At 38.9% G+C, this 6,919-nt stretch overlaps 2 non-coding genes across 2 annotated transcripts; both read right to left on the reverse strand.

Moving 5' to 3' along the window:
- Nucleotides 1-1,347: 1,347 nt before the first annotated feature.
- On the reverse strand, nucleotides 1,348-1,421 carry trnat-agu (transfer RNA threonine (anticodon AGU)). The gene has a single exon. It is a non-coding gene; the product is annotated as a tRNA-Thr (tRNA).
- Nucleotides 1,422-2,530: 1,109 nt separating this feature from the next.
- Nucleotides 2,531-2,604, reverse strand: trnat-agu (transfer RNA threonine (anticodon AGU)). The gene has a single exon. It is a non-coding gene; the product is annotated as a tRNA-Thr (tRNA).
- Between the last annotated feature and the right edge of the window lie 4,315 nt (nucleotides 2,605-6,919).

The raw sequence follows: 6,919 nt of genomic DNA on the forward strand, positions 1-6,919 counted from the left end.
AATCCATTGTGACCCATTGTGAACAAAGAAACTCAGGGACACAAGAGACAATATCAAAGACAGTAGCAACCTGTTAATCACATACAGGCTACTATGTTGCACAATCCGTTTTGAATCTAAAGGGACTATAACTTATCTTTTTTTTTTAAAAATTCTGAGTTTTAGAGTTTACAATGTTAGTTACAGGTATTGATTAACACAATTTGCAAAAAAAATAAACAAAAGAGAAACACTGAACAATCGGGAGTGACCAGTTGCCAGATTATTGATTTTAAAATTTGAGAATTAAATTCGGCTTATGTATATTAGTGTATTGGACCCATTTATCCAAGCATGACAAAAACCAACTTACTCTGTTATTCACATAGGCTGTTAACTCCTCCATCCTATAAACTCAAGTGTTATTTCCCACCACAATTATAAAGTTGGTACATCTTGTAATAGCCATTTCTTTGTTATACATTTTTTACTTGCAACTAGCAAGGCACTTAGTAAACATTTTTCATTTTTAGACCATTCCTGTGGCGTACATCCAAAAAAAATAGTTTTCATTCCACCCCTCCCTGAGCCTGGTTCTGCCGGAGGTTTCTTCCTGTTAAAAGGGAGTTTTTCCTTCCCACTTTGAGTGATAGAGTAGAAAAGCCCTATATAAGAGCCAGTCCATTAATTTAACTTTGAAACATTCAGTGTCTGACACTGTCACAGTAATCGTAAGGGTCCTGCAGATGTCACTTGGTAATCTCACTACATTTTAACTGCACAAGACTCTGGATATTGTAGCTCCTGTGAAAAAGAAAGCCTGAAATCAGAAGTATTTGACTCCCTGGTATAACTCTCAAATGGGCACCTAAAAGCAGATAACTGGAGCGAATGGATTCTCACTAATTTAGAAGATCTTTATTTAGACTGGATAAAAAGTTTGTTGCTCTATAAAAAAAAGCCTCCATAAAGCTAGAACATCTTACTATTCATCATTGATTGAAGAAGATAAGAACAACCCCAGGTTTCTCTTCAGCACTGTAACCAAGCTGATAAAAAGTCAGAGCACTGTTGAGCTAACTATTCCTTTAATGCTGACTAGAAATTAATTCATGAACTTTTAACCGTTTTAACCATTAGAGAAACAATTATTCATAACTTTCATTAAGTACAGCTACTGATATTTGTTTAGACAGTCTGTGAAGGTTCTCAGTCATGTAGGTCATTGTAGTCTATGGAGCTTGGAAAGGAAAGCATCTGGAGAGCACCATGAGCTGGATAACTGAGGACATACACAGACTTTCCTAACTGGATGATTACAAACGCATCAACAGAAGAAGAAGAAGGTGGTTTTAAATGGTAACAGGGAGGTACTGCTGGGATTTGAACCCAGGATCTCCTGTTTACTAGACAGGCGCTTTGACCAGCTAAGCCACAGCACCTCTGGATGTGTTTCTTTCCAAGCTCCTTAGATTTATTTGGACTATTTTTCCTCTAGCTGAACTAATTGAACTTTCTGAGTTAACTTCCTTCACCCATTGTGAAGGAAGAATCTCAGGGACACAAGAGACAATATCAAAGATAGTAGCAACCTGTTAATCACATACAGGCTACAATGTTGCACAATCCTTTTTGAATCTAAAGGGGACTATAACCATCATAACTATATGGTGCTGTCTGACTGGAAATGACTGACAACATAAAATAATCAGGAAAGTGTTTGCTGAGGTCAGAGATTATATGAGTCAGAAACTGGATTATATAGTGGTTGAACCACTAACTTGCCAAGTAGTAGATGCCCTGCTCTTTCTCCTGAGCTACAACCACACACAATACTGTTAAAATATAATTTATGGTATACATTTGCATGTTTATTTTGTTTATAAAATTTCTTAGGCCACTCTAGAGGTAGAGCAGGTCACCTACTAATCTTCTGTGGAACCAGCTTCCAGTTTGGATTCAGGAGACAGACACTATCTCTATGTTTAAGATTAGGCTTAAAACTTTCCTTTTTGCTAAAACATATAGATAGGGCTGGATCAGGTGACCATGAATCCTCCCTTAGTTATGCTGCAATAGGTGTAGGCTGCTGGGGGATTCCCATGATGCATTGAGTATTTCTTCTTCAGTCACCTTTCTCACTCACTATGTGTTAATAGACCTCTCTGCATTGAATCATATCTGTTATTAACCTCTGTCTCTCTTCCACAGCATGTCTTCTATCCTGTCTTCCTTCTCTCACCCCAACCAGTCGCAGCAGATGGCCCCGCTTCTCCCTGAGCCTGGTTCTGCCGGAGGTTTCTTCCTGTTAAAAGGGAGTTTTTCCTTCCCACTGTTGCCAAAGTGCTTGCTCATAGAGGAGCAGTTACTTAGAAAGAGCATAGAAAACAGTTCTTGGGTGAATGAGGCGAGTTGTGTAAAGCACTTTGAGTGATAGAGTAGAAAAGCCCTATATAAGAGCCAGTCCATTAATTTAACTTTGAAACAGACTTCCCAGAATTTCCTAACTGGATAATTACAAACGCATCAACAGAAGAAGAAGATAACAGCGAGGTACTGCTGGGATTTGAACCCAGGATCTCCTGTTTACTAGACAGGCGCTTTGACCAGCTAAGCCACAGCACCTCTGGATGTGTTTCTTTCCAAGCTCCTTAGATTCATTTGGACTATTTTTCCCCTAACTAAACTGAGTTAACTTCAGTAACTACTTCCTCCAAACCATCAACTTGTCTTAAAGACCCCAATCTTACAAGGCTTTTCAAGGAAGTTTAATGTTTTAATTTTAAAAATGATTAGCCTCTGTCAGTTATTAAGCTGTATGTACCACAGGCCTTCAAGCTGGCAGTAGTTAAACCATTACTTTAAAAGCCATCACTGGACCCAGCGGTCTTAGTTAATTATAGGCCAACCTCCAACCTTCCTTTATAAGGTTGTAGCTGTAAAATGCTTCTGTAAATGATCATCTGCAGAGGAATGGCTTATTTGAGGAGTTTCAGTCAGGTTTCAGAGCTCATCACAGAAACAGCTTTACAAATGATCTTCTTATGGCCTCTGACAGTGGACTCATGTCTGTGCCTGTCCTGCTGGACCTCAGACCTCATACTGTTGACCATAATATTTAATTATAGCTATTAGAGCATGCTGTAGGTGTTAAAGGTCTATCCAATAGATACCTATTTGTTCATGTAAGTGGACAAATCTAATTCTTTATGCACTAAGGTTACAAATATGTAAAAGTGCTTTCTGCTGTTTGTGCAGCATTAGAAATATCCTGTTTCAGAGTGCAGCTGAAAAACTAGTTCATGGATTTATTACTTTCAGACTACTGTAATTTGTTATTATCAGGATGTCCTACTGAACTCCCTGAAATGCCTTCAGTTGATCCAAAATGCTGCAGCAGGAGTACTGACAGGGACTAAAAAAGAGAGAGCATATTTCTCCTATACTGGCTTCCCTTCATCGACTCCATGTTAAATCCAGAATTGAATTTAAAATCCTCGTCAAGTACAAGGTCTTGAATAATCGGGCCCCATCTTATCTTAATGACCTAATAGTACCATATCACCCCATTAGAGCACTTCGCTCTCAGACTGCAGGCTGACTAAAGTACTTAAAAGTAAAATGAGACAGAGCCTTCAGTTTTCAACCCCTCTTCTGTGGAACAAGCTCCCAGTTTGAATTGGGGAGACAGGCACGCTCTCTACTTTTAAGATTAGGCTTAAAATTTTTCTTTTTGATGACTCAGCTCGTTAGGGCTGTAACAGGTGACCCTGGATCCAATAGGCCATGGCTGCTTGGGGCTTCTCATGAAGCTCTGACTGTTTCCTTCTTCACTCACCTTTTGTTATGCAGTCAGAGGTAACGAAGTACAAACACTTTGTATACTCTGCAGGTAGAATTTTGGCACAACACAGAAGGACTGCAGATGTCCATCAGTTCGGGTTGCGTATTTCAGCATCTAGCTTGCTCTACAGAAGACCAGCGAGCGTAAAGGCAGTAATTTTTTTAAGCAGCAGGTAATTTTAAATGCAACTTTTCTATGAGCTCAACAAAACAAAACTGTGCAGTTTGTCACACAGTGTGTTGCTAGCTAAAGGACTAGCTGCTGTATTTCACAGGAAGAGAAAAGAAAGAGCTAACTCCACTCAGAGATGGAGAAAGATTAAAAAAAAGAGGGCAGGAAAGGAAGAGAGCTTAGATTTAAAGGTAAGGACTGCTCAGTGGTGATAAACTGGACATTTTCAAGCTTACATCTAAGTCCTCGTGTTTAAATCAGATATTGGGTCTGTATATTTGACATAATGTTTTTCCATGTTGTCAAACATACTACAAAACAAACTGAGGTAGGCTAACTGTGTTATTATTTAAAGGTAGTCAAGTCAAGTTTATTTATAGAGCACATTTAAAAACAACCAAGGCTGACCAAAGTGCTGTACAGTAAATACAGATAAAAATACAATAGAACACAATTTCGTAAAACACCTCGCTGATCAAATAAAAAAAAAAAAATAAAATAAAATAAAATAAAATAAAATAAATTAAACCTTTCTAAAAGCCAATGAAAAGAGGTGAGTTTTAAGAGCAGTTTTAAAAGTTTCTAGGCTTTTGGAGAATCTGACGTGAGGAGGTAAACTGTAAGGTAAGAGGCAAAGTAACCCTCTATAATGTAGGCAATTTAAAAAAAATCCTTCTTTTTCTCTGTTCATGTTCTGCTTACCTGATTCAAGCTGAGTACCTTGATTAGAATCAAAACTTAGACTGAAATAAAGTTGGTATTTCTATCTACTAATATTATTTTATTGTCACATTAATATTGCACAAGGTTCAGTCAGCTTTGCATAAAAATAGATGGTAGAAATGTTCTTCAAGGAGCTACGTTTTCACTTTTACTTGCATAAAGAAGTTCAATCTGTACTTTAACTTTTACTGGAGTATTTTTCAACACTAGCATCTGTTCTTCGGGTGGCTGTAGCTCAGGTAGCAGAGCAGATCAGCCACTAACCAGAAGGTCGGTGGTTTGATCCCAGGCTGCTCCTTGTCTGCATGCCAAATATCCTCGGGCAAGATACTAACCTCATGTTGCTCTCTGATGCATCCATTGGAATGTGTATGACTGTTAGATACTCAGCACTTAAAATTAGAAGAAGTGCTTGTGTGAATGAATTAGTTGTATAAAGTGCTTTGAGTGCTCAGACAGAGTAGAAAAGCACTATATAAGAACCAGTCCATTTACTTCTGCTCAAGTACAGAATTACGGGACCTCCTCAGAGTGCAGAACATAAACTATGTTTAATGTTGTTAAATAAATATTTACTAAATATTTTAAAAGAACAAATCCCGTTTTTCTTGCTTTTTTTCTATTCTTCCTTAGTCTTGTCAAAGTGATTTGTTTATAGTAGTGAAAGCTAAAGTTAAACAGTCTCTTTAACTATGGTCTGCATACAGAATGAATGACTGGGCTCATGGAAACTTATTAACACTAACAAAGAACAGTTACATTTAAAATCTATTTTGGAAATGTTACTATAACACAAACGGCAGTGTGTGAATGTCATGCTTTCTGACAAAGTCAACAAAATCACGAGGCTGAGATTTTTGGCCATCATTTTGTAACCTCGAAAGGTTCAAGGTTAGTAATAACCCCCCCCCTTTGGGTCCACTCTAACAAACACACCGGCGCACCCGCCGTGACAGCCATCTTACTATTCATGACCATCGCTTTTCATTATTCAGTAACTTGCAACATACTGTAAAGATACAGCTTGTAGTATTCATTAAGAAAATCTTTGGCAGCGGATGAGTGGTGTGATTTAAATATCATACAGAAAACGTATGACATTTTTTTAAGTTGTATTTTTCTTTTCTTTCTTTCTTTCTCTGATAGACTTGTTCCTTTGCTTTACAATGCCAGCTTTTGACCATTGCCAGGTTTTCAGGTTGAATGTCTGCTTTTGTTTGCCTACTCTAAAGTACAGTCTGTTAATGAACCATAATGTCACATGTTTTAACATTGACCTTTTAAAGGCAGTTGACCGCCCACACTACAAAACGGGTTCATTCACCAGCAGAAGTTAAATAAAAAAAGGCTTTTTTCCACTTTTTTCTTTGTTCCTGTCCAGCAATGTAAGAATCAGAATTGTTGTCTGAAGGCCAAAAAATACCCCACACATTTACGTTCCCAAATGGACCATTTGCTGTAATAGTCTAGTTGATCGTCATATTTTACTAGAATTTTTGAGTCTATCACAGCAGACAAGTCACTCACAAACTCAATGACAATCACTTCCAGGGAAGAACAGAGATGGGTGTAGGAGGTCTATTCATAAAGAGAACACAGATTAGACTGAAGGCAAACACAGATGGGTGAATCAGTTAGTTAGAGCCGGGGCTACACTGACGCGAGTGGCACAACAATCCAGCGACGAGTAGCGTCGATCTATTGTCTTAAGTATTTGTATAGCGCTTTACTAGTCCCTAAGGACCCCAAAGCGCTTTACACACTCAGTCATCCACCCATTCACACACTGATGATGGCAAGCTACATTGTAGCCACAGCCACCCTGGGGTGCACTGACAGAGGCGAGGCTGCCGGTCACTGGCGCCACCGGGCCCTCTGACCACCACCAGCAGGCAACGGGTAAAGTGTCTTGCCCAAGGACACAACGATTGAGACTGTGGGAGCCGGGGCTCGAACCAGCAATCTTTCGATTGCAAGGCAAACTTCCAATTCTTGAGCCACGATCGCCCCACAGTAGTGTCAGGAATGCTGAGATAATGAGCAGCAGGTGAGAGGATGTCTCGCAGGTGTTGGCCAAAAGCTGGAACCCATCATGAGTACCGCACAGGCGGAATACATATATGTGTATATATTATTCTGAAATTTCAAGATTAAAGTTAAAAATCTATTTTGAGAAATTGTGGCGATTACAGTTGTTGTTTC

The sequence above is a fragment of the Astatotilapia calliptera genome, chromosome 17 (genome assembly GCF_964374335.1).
Source record: "Astatotilapia calliptera chromosome 17, fAstCal68.1, whole genome shotgun sequence".
In the NCBI taxonomy this organism is placed as follows: Eukaryota; Metazoa; Chordata; class Actinopteri; order Cichliformes; family Cichlidae; genus Astatotilapia; species Astatotilapia calliptera.